Raw genomic sequence first — 10,452 nt, 5'->3', positions numbered from 1 at the left:
CATGGTGCACACAAGTGACCGAGGATTTTCCTTTGAGAACCAGCCTTCATCTTTGTCCTTGGGCGAAATTAGTGCTGTCAGTAAGCCTGCATCAAGAGTTGGGACTGCATATTGAATCAACTGAAGTGAAATGCAAGCTTTTGACAATAAACTAATTGACAAATTGACTAAGTGGACAACATGAGGGACTGACAAATATAAAAGCTTTTGAAACATGTACCACGAGATCTCCTTTATCTGTTTATTTGTGCAACTTGTAAAATCTGTCAATTTGATCAGTTCTATTGAACAGATTTAGAATTCCCCTTAATTATCCAAAATATATGAGTTTTCATCCATTTGATCTCTATGAGGTCATGCAATGGCAAGTGCTATTTTGGTCCAGTGTGCAGAATTTAGAAGAATATATTGGCAGAAAATTAATTTAATATTCAGTTAAATTTTTATTAGTTTGTAATCACCTGAGAATGAGAATCACTGTGTTACTCTTACCTCTGAATGAGTCCTTTCTTTCTAAGGAGGGAACAGGTTCTCTTCTTTTAGTCGACTGTGTTGCACTGCCGTGTTTCTCAAGTACCCAAGAACAGACAAACCAAACCAAAGAGGCCCTTTTGCTTTTTCAGTGGTGGGCAAGCATACATTGTGGAGTATAAATGAATGGTTGTGGTTAAAAAAACCTCACTGATAGATGCTGTAATATAACACTTATTTTGGTATGATGTACCAAATGCGGTCCAAGGAAAGCCAAGCCTGTGGAAAGGTTGTAAAAACAGAGCAGAGCATTTGGGACTGCAGACAAATACTAGTCAAGTGTCCACACTGACTGTATTTCAAGAATAAGGCTCAGTGCAATATTCTGCTGGGAGATTTTTGTATATTACCTTGATACCTACTGTCTACATGACCATGAATACTGTCTTATGGAAGGGGTGTCTTGCTGCAGGATAATCTGCTAGGCTGCACTGCAGATGCTGTTCTGGGATAGTCTGAAGAACATGACTAAGAGCTCTAAGAGTGTTTATTATCCTCCATATTCCCCACTGCTTGGATACGCTGGAAAAGCAAGTTTGATCCACAAAGACCCCACTTCGCAACTTACAGGACTTATAGGATTTGCTACAAACACCTTTGTGTTTGACACTAAAAGAGATGCTGAAAAGGCCACAGTGCAGTGGATCAGAGCAGTGCTCTTACAATTAATTTTAAGTGGCACAATTGTTAGCTTGTTGCTGTTTAAATAATGCAAAGGCCAAGAAAAAACGTTTGACTAAATGGTGAAAATCAGGGAATTACAAACTCATAATTCATCCTCTGAGGAACTTTTTGACTGTATTCCACCACTTTTTCATTTGGCTGCTGTCAGCATCAATGATGGTCGAATTATGTGATCACTTTTGTTTTTTTTTCACTTTGTAGGCTGATAGTTTTCAACTCTGCTTACACACTGTGGCATTCATTCATTCCTAAAGCACTACCCAGTCCTAACCAGTACAGATATCAGCATGATTTTTTTTCTTCTGTTCTCAAAATGTCCCTTTTAATTTTTTTTTGAGCAGTGTATATAGGGCGCATAGTCTGATGCCCTAATTAAACAACAAGCTGTATATCTCCAAGCTTACATTTGAAAAATGTTGCTTTTAAATAATTAAATATGAATGTGGTATTTTTTTTCTCTCTCACATCCAGAGGAGGACATAATATGACTTGGCATTGTGGTTGTACTTGTGCTGGTTTATAAAGGAGTGAAACAGCTTCACTTGTTCCAGATGAGGCAGGTTGATGGGGGTCCGTGGTAGGCGCCATTGTTCGGGATCCTTTGATTTTAATGAGAACACACACGCGTCCCAACACAAAGGAGCCGAGGCTGGACCGCAACTGGTTCGAGAGTTAATGAACCAAAGGCTTGAAAAGAGCATGTTCTCCGGGGAGATTATCAACCACGGTGAGGCACTCCCTCTGATACTGTGCTGATTGACTTGGCCTCAAATTGGCTGCGATCCTTCTTCCAGATTGCGAGGAAAGCTGTGCCGTGGCCTGGTCTGCTGGATGCCCTGTTGTCGACTCTGACAGTGGAGAACAAAGAAATTTTCAAAGGTTTTCCTCATCTGTCTGTGTCAGTGCGAGAAGGCGTGATTATGACAAGCTGACCCAAGAGGTTTCAAAGGGGCTTCTTCCAACTGCTCCTCCAAGTTACTCAGAGGCCATCAAAGGCGGTGAAGCAAACAGGGAAAGCGGCGTGTTTGGATCAGTCGCAGAGGCAGTTGGGAGAGTTGTGTTTGTGTTTTTTCGGATTTGGGTGGTTGAAAACAGGTAACTTCGGGTCGCATTCACGCACCCTTTAGCTGTAATCCCACGAGACTTCGATGTGCCTTCCTCTGCTGCCAGGCAACAGCAGTTACAATGTGTTTCACTCAAATGGCAAGATTTTGCAAAACCAATTAAGCAAGGAGTCAGAGGAGTTCATCAGCCTCCTGAGGCAAGCTTCATATTTAGCTCTTCACTCTGAGTTTGAAGAATGAATAAAGTTAGTGAGAAGTTTACAAGAAGACAATAAGTTAGACAGAGCTCCAGGTTTTGATTGAAACTTTTTTGTTTTTGCAGGCATCTGAAAGACGCACAAACAAGATGCTCCTGTCATCCTAAATTACAGTCAAGACCTGCTATATTAAGAATGTCGCAGGCCAAAATGATTAAAACTAGTTAATAAATAAATAAAATTGGCCTTTACTAAAACCCTCAATACTGTCAGCATTAAATAAGAGAAAATCTTGGTCTAAGTTAAATACTGAATACTTTCTCTGTTTACAGAATACTGGACCTGTTAATGAGGCAGTGGTGTCAAACTTGTTTTAGTTCATTCACATAAAAGTCAAAGTGATCCCAGATGTGTCGGCCTAGTAAAGTAATGAAAAAGTGAAAAAGTAATGTCCTAAAATCTCATGCCAACCCTCATTTCTTTATATTTTGTTAGAACGATTAGAAATCGATGCCGTGAATTATTGAAACGTGCAAACATACCTGGAAATAAAATATATAGGGTAAAACAGAGTTTTTAAGAGTGAATATTTGGTATGACCGCCTTTATTCATCATCACAGCCCGGACTTTCTTGTTGTTTCTATAGGTAGTCTTCAAGAATAGTTCCCTAGGTTTCATGAAGAGCATTTGAGATTTCAAGATGATCCTACTCTTCTTGAATAAGTTTGAGTGAGGTGTCTTTTTTTTTATAATTGAATGATTGATAGGTCAGTGTTAGATGACTTTGGCTCAGGTACAAAGATTGGACTAAAATGAGTGAAAAAGCAGCCAAAGAATAGCTTTAAGACTTTCAGATAGGGAACTATAAAGAAACTAGGGTTGACTCAAGACTTTTGCACCAGTCTGTATCAGTATATTGACATAAAAGTTTTATTTTATTTTAATTCTTTATGATTCTTCTTCATTTTCTAATCCTGTGCAATGTTGGTTTGAGCAGACCAGCAAAAGTATCACGTAAGATATGATTACAAAGGTAACAGGAGGCAATAATAACAATAATTACACCAGAAAAAGAAATGGAAAAATAATACATTGCTAAGATGGTAAAAGAGTGAAATCTGACTTTTATGTATGATTATAACGAACTCAGATCTGTATTGTAGTCACATTTAGTTACTATAATTAAATTCCTGTCACTCTCAAGAATAACACGCAGTAGCAAAAGTGTTTCGGTGTTTTACAGAGTAAAAATGGGAATAAGAGCACTGCAATCAATGCACAGCTTTCACAAATGAACTCAGCCAAGCAGGATCCCTGTAAAGATGCTGAATCTCTCAAGAGGTTCCATTCTTCTAAATCAAATCGATACCCTTTGTCAATTTCCACTTAGCCTGCTACGGGGTCAGTCCCTGTGTTTTAAATGGGTGTAATAACCAGTGGACACTTTCTCAGCAGGACCTCTTCCACTCTGGAGAGAAAAGAAAGAATTTCTCACTGAAGACGATTTGTTTGCATTCAGCCTTCTTTGACAGACAGGTCAAAAGTTTAGGTAGGTACCTACATTAATAAGGGTCTAAAAGCATGTTCCCTTAAACGTAGCCGTTCACTTCACGTCCATGGAATTAGAACGTGTCAGTGTTAAGTTCAAAGAAATCATTAGAACAATACCATGGCGCAGATTTCACATTAGCTCGTGTCTATGCACATGTTGCGTTTCTTCAGCTTCTGCCTTGTAAATTGTAACTGTCAGAGTATAAAACAGTGGGTGTGCTCACTGTTCACTGCTGATGTTCAGTCCTTGATCAGTAACTATCATGCAGCCAAACGGGCTCCATATTTCTGAAAGCCATATGCATGCTGTCTTTGCATGCACACGGCCATGAAATGGGCTGTCTGTGAGATGTCAGCTTGCAGAGAATGAATCCAATACTCAGCAGTGAATATTTTTTAATGGTGTGTTATTATCACAGCAAGTGAAAAAAACAGTTGCAAACTAGCCTTGTTTCCTTGAATAAAAAAGAAGCTAGGTTATATGATTCTCGGCAAATATTTGCTGGTAAAATTGAATTTGATGTTAAAACTTAAAGTGCCGAATGACTGCACGCCTCTCTCGAGCCATGCGAGTCTGCAAAGCTGTTCTTAAGTGGAATGATGATGTAAGCTAAATGCTAACTGTGAGCGTTGGCCACTACGAAAAGGCTCTCTTTTTATGTGTTCAGCACCAAAGTAATCCATATGGATAAGAAACAGTAAAAACTTATATGATTTACTCATGAAAGTGGCCACTTTCTCATTACTTTCATATATTGTTTTAGTAAGTATCCAAAACATACAAGTTTCATTATATCATTTTTCAAGGGATCTTATATCTGTTTTCACTCTTGTATGCTTTTCATACAAGTTTCACACAAGACAGATACAAACTTTATAAGATTTATATATATCTTTTCCATATACTGCAGATATTACCTGATCTTAAGCAGGCTATGCTCAGAGTTTAAATCAGCTGGAAGTGACAGGTTTATTAATATAGAGCAATGTAGATTCTCTGTTGAAGAAATGTATTGTAGGTGCAACCTGTTGAGGTTAAAAACTACAAAACTAAAAACTACTACTGCAAAACTACTACAGCATAAACTGTGTTTCACTTTGTCACTGGAATTTGCATTTATTCACATTCAGATTGTGATGCAGAAAATGTATTTTTTTTTTAAATAAAAAATGTACATTTTTTTGGTTCAAATCTGCTGCCAACACTTTTCTTGTTACACTGCTGGAATTTCAGCTATTAGAACCCAGATTACTAAACTGATAAATTACATTTGTAGGCCAATAAGAATACCTATTCAATCAATAAAATTCATTCAACTTTGAGCTGGCGACAGACTAAAGTGATTTTCGTGTCTCCTTTAGAGACAGCGGGGTGGTATCAGAGCTGAACACACAGACTAACCTTTACCTTTCAACTATATGCCTTTTAAAGTTTCACAGCTTTAATGTGCAGCTTTCATCTTAGAAATAAAAAGCAGCACTAAAAGCACAGTGAGCACTACTATAAAGATATCAATATATTTATTTTACCTCTGTGCACACTTTTGATGGTCAAATCGCCAATGAAGCTGAGTTTCTGCAATATTAGGTCTGCGCTCCTGTTTTATTTATAGTGTTGTATTTGACAGTTGCATTTTTTATAGATCTCTATCAGCTGTTCCTCTGGTAATGTCTCTGACTGGAGTAAGGAGTGCTCAATCAATCCATTTTGTACAGCAGAACTGTCAAATGACACGTCAAGTGCCCCCTTTTATGTGAGAGTGCACATAACCTGGAGCAGAAAGCGTGTGTCCGAAATGAAAGCTGGCAAACACCATCGTGATAACTGTTAATCCAAAGCTCAAGTTTTAAGCTTGTCTATGTCAAACATGCTTCATTGTATATCTCCCAGGTGTATTATTTACTGTGTATATAAACATGCTGGTATGAGAGCATTTCCAACTGATTCTCGACCTGGAGGAAAGTTCTTAATTTTAATTTGAGTGAAAACCATGGCTGCCAACCTCTTATATACAATGAAAATAAATAAATAAGAAATCAGTGAATCATGAGGCCATCATGCTGTGTCACTTGGAAACTGTGACTATACAAAGATTTTTGATATATTCATAATAGTCAGACACTTTCACCTGCTGATGGCCATTGCTAAAAAAAAAAGGTTAATCTTTTTTATAACAGCAGTACATTATTTAATTACTTACTCTGAGAAAGTCATTTATCACACTGATTGTTACAATAATTTTTCGTTATTCACTGAAACGATCCAAAATGCACTACAACAGGATATAAAAGCGACAGTTATTGTGATTTGGCACTATATGGCAAGTAAAATTGAGTTGAACTGAACTGTCCTATAATTTCTGGTTAGCAACATAAATCGTAGGCTACAGTCCTGGATGCAGTTTGGATTTCACCACCCTGCTCTTGTTGGTTTAAAGTAATGTTCATATTGCCACTGTAGGCCACTCTGTTATTTACCTCCTGCGCACAAACTGAAATCTGTTCATTGTGCTCAGTTTTTCTCTTTTAACCCGCTCACGGTGCAGATAACTGAAGCCCCCCTGCTTTTAAGCAAGCAGCAATATAATTGTCAGTGTCACGTAATTACTGAATTTAGCTGTTAGATTACTTCATATGTGATGTTAATCCTGCTGCACCACCAGTGCTAATGGCTCCACAGATTATAATATAAACCAAGACGGCCCATCTATTTCTTTTTTCTTACCAAGCTTAGCTTAGCATTTTTGGCTGCTGCCATATTTTTTAATCCAAACGTGCCCATATTTGGATGAAGGATTGAAGTTTTAACACTGGCCAGCTTTGTTGGCAAACTATCCCACAAACACAGGTACCCCTGCCTACCAAAACTGTGGCACAGGTAACAGAGGATACAGCTGCCTGTGTCAGATCACATGATGAGTTATTTAAAAAAGAGGCATTATTCACAGGTGGTGTTATAAAGTGTTACCAAAAAGATTACTAAATTCCTTTTTGATACCAGATGATACATTTGCTAATTTTATTGCAAAATTGGGCATTTTAACATTTTGGGATGAGCTTCAAATGGCTACTAGAGGAACTGCTGTTTGTTTCGCACTTTTCATTCCTGAGGGACTAGTCAGGTAGGCATCAACATAATCAGGCCTGACCGATGTGTTCATAAATCTTTGCACAGAAATGCCTATCAATAAAAAGTAAACCTCTAGTCATTGTACAGGAGAACTTGAAACTGCCGCCCTGATAAAGTAACAAACCCCCACCTCCTTTACCCTTTACCATTCAGGATTTGAAGTAAAGGAGGAGCTTCATAAAGGTGAGACCCATTTGGGTTTGTGTTAGTCAACAGATGGCTGACCTTTTCCAACCTGCTTTCTAATGTCAGAGTTGTGCTGGAGGAAAAGTCGGAAGCAGCGTAAGGTCAGATGTAAACCAAGGTGGAAATCCACTGCTTTTTGTTTTAGTTTAACTTTAATACACAGATAAAAATGGCCACTCCCACACACCAGTTAATATGAGTATGAGTACATTTCACATTGTTTTAACAAAGCAATCAGTACATTGATGACATACACATTGTTTCACCTTCATGACCCTCAAAGTTTCATCTGTCTCTGCTTTCGTTATTTGCTTATTTTGGGCTATTTTTCACATGGATGCTGACTTTCATTGCCGAGCCTGTTTGAATTAAGACACAACTGTAATAGTAGGAGCTACATCTAAGAAGATGGAAATGAGCTTGAATCCTCTGTGTGAGCCCCGAGACTTAACACACATTCATGCTCACAGTAGGCTGCAGGCAAAAAGCGTAGCGCTTTAATTGGGCCCTCAGAGAAAACAGCGGAACAATCCATCCAACAATTCATTATGCATTTAACAGATGATTAACATTACTGAAATACATTATGGTTCCACGCTGTTATTGTGTTTTTGTGTGCCATCATTCAGACACTACAGAAGTAATAATCTCATCACAGTCGAGTCCAACAAGTACACGACAAGAACAAGTGAAGCAAATCACTTTCTTTCTTGTTGATTGTATTCCGCATTATGAATGTCAGTTTGTTTAACATCACACGGTGACATTAGTGTACGGACTGCGAAGCGATGTTCTCACCACTATTCAACGAGCAAATTGATATTGTGTTGGCACTGGTGGAGCTCATTGCCTCATTGCCCCAATACTTCAGAGACAGCATTTGTTTACCATAATTTCAGTTTTTCATTTCTGCTGTTCGGCGACCGTTCGTGGCCATTTGAAAAACTAATAGAAGCTGCATTGAAAACATAGATCTGGATGTTCTTTGGAGTTTACCTAACAAGGAAAGGCTTTGTGTGACTCAATGTAGAAGAAAGAAATGGAAATTTAGAGTATGTTGATTTAATGGTGTGCACCAGTGATGAAACTGAGCATGTATGCTATGAATTTGCAAGGACATTGTGAACATGCTGAAGTTCATCAGCTATGTTTACCACTATACAGTTAGCATGCTAATGTTAGCACCAAGAGAAACAAGGACAAAGAAAAGCTGATGTGGTCTATAAAGCCAGTTAAAAGGCCAAATATATTTGTTGGCCTTTTAACTGGCTTTATTGGATAGATACAGTAAAGATCGCCAGGAAAGTCATGCAGCAAAAGGCCACAGGTTGGACTCGAACTCTGGCCATGTGGCATATGGTTGCCTGCGCATCTGTCTGAGCTAAACCAGCACCCTAAAACCTGTAAGGTTTAATTGGGAGTGTGTTATAAAGCCCTTCAACATAAAGGGCTTTATAACACACTCTCATATCAGTGAGGGGTTCATAACTACAGTGTTCACCGGTGTGTTGTGTTACAAAGTAATTTGCTACACTACGTTTTTCTGTTCTTCTGTTATCTTCGTGGCAGGTGGAAAGAAAGAAAAAAACAATCAAACAAGTTTCTTTTTTCTTGTGTATTTGCGCTACAATCAGCAGATTTCAGTTTATGTGCAGGAGGAGGAAAATGGGGGAGCGGAGGACTGGAGGAATAACATGTAAACATCCAGATGGAATGAATGACTAATTAAGTCCATGGCAAGAAACCCCTTACTGTCACACAGTAGATTAATTTCAAAGAACAATTATTGAACACAAGATAAATTAACTATTTTTAACCATTGCAGTTAGCTGTGTTCAGTCATCCTTGAGGGGCAAGGTGTGATTTTCTTTTCTATCATAGGCTTCTATAAAGGTTCTGAGAGCTTAAGGTTCTGTGTGTGTCTTTACCGTAGTTTAGTGCATTCATTTTAATATTAAAAACTCCCAGGGTAATTAGCTGTGGCTCAGGTGGTAGAGTGGGCCATCAGTCCCCAGCTTCTCCTGTGCATGTCTCAAATTATCCTTGGGCAATATACTGAACCCCAAGTTGCCCCAATACTGAATGTGAGATACAAGGTGTATGTAATCAGCATCTAGTATATGAAAGAAATCACAGCTTAACTATCAAGCTACATGCATTTTAAATGTCTGCATCCCCACTGTTACAAATCCTGCCTCAGCTCACCTAAATTCACTGCCATTAGCGTCTCTCCAGTGTTCTGTCGTAATAAGGGATAAAAGATGTGTTTTTGTTCATTTGCTTAGCTTCATTCTATCAGCTGGATAGCATTGTTCGCCATATGCAATCTAGATAAAGAGCACTTTACTGGTAGTGAAAATTTCATGTCTGAGAGTTTGGGGATAGCAGTAAAAAACCCTCACAGGTGCTGTCTCTGCAGGAGAGCCACTCACTTTCCAGAGGAGGTGTGAAGTCACACCCAAAATCTCCCCAGAACGTCCAACATGGAGCCATGGTGGTTATGTATGCCTGTGAGCTCATCACTTTGTTCAAATACAGGCAGAGAGAAGCCTGGGTTGTGAGAACTCTTACTGCACTTATCTTAAGGGCTCTCAATATATGCTAGTACTTTGCTTTCAACAGTGGCCTTCGTTGGGGTTAAACTTGGTCATTACTGGATGATGCTAACATATCTAATTTGCCAGGTGAGCAGGAGTCATGTAGAGTGGAGATTTCTATTTAGCATAATAGAAATGCTAAATAGAAATAGAAATAGAAATAGAAATTTCACATAAGAAAAACATATGTCTTCAGTTGTAAGTATATGTATCCCCAATGCCATCATTTCTCACAGCTAGTATATGCTGTGAAATATGTTCAACATTTTCCAAACACATTGGTTAGTAGACATCAAAAATGGTGTTTCTTCTCATCTTGAATGTGAAATCACAGTGTCTGTAAATAAAAAGGGCAGGGATAGCTCAGTAGGTAGAGTGGTGGCCCCATGATCGGAAGGTCGGGGGTTCGACTCCACTGAACGGCTACCCTGAGGTACCCCTGAGCAAGGTACCGTCCCTACACACTGCTCCCCGGGCGCTGCACTGGTGGCTGCCCACTGCTTCACTGGGT

Source organism: Maylandia zebra, linkage group LG5 (genome assembly GCF_041146795.1).
Source record: "Maylandia zebra isolate NMK-2024a linkage group LG5, Mzebra_GT3a, whole genome shotgun sequence".
NCBI classification, from domain to species: domain Eukaryota; kingdom Metazoa; phylum Chordata; class Actinopteri; order Cichliformes; family Cichlidae; genus Maylandia; species Maylandia zebra.
The sequence above is the reverse complement of the archived record's forward strand: the minus strand, read 5'-3'. Positions refer to the sequence as shown.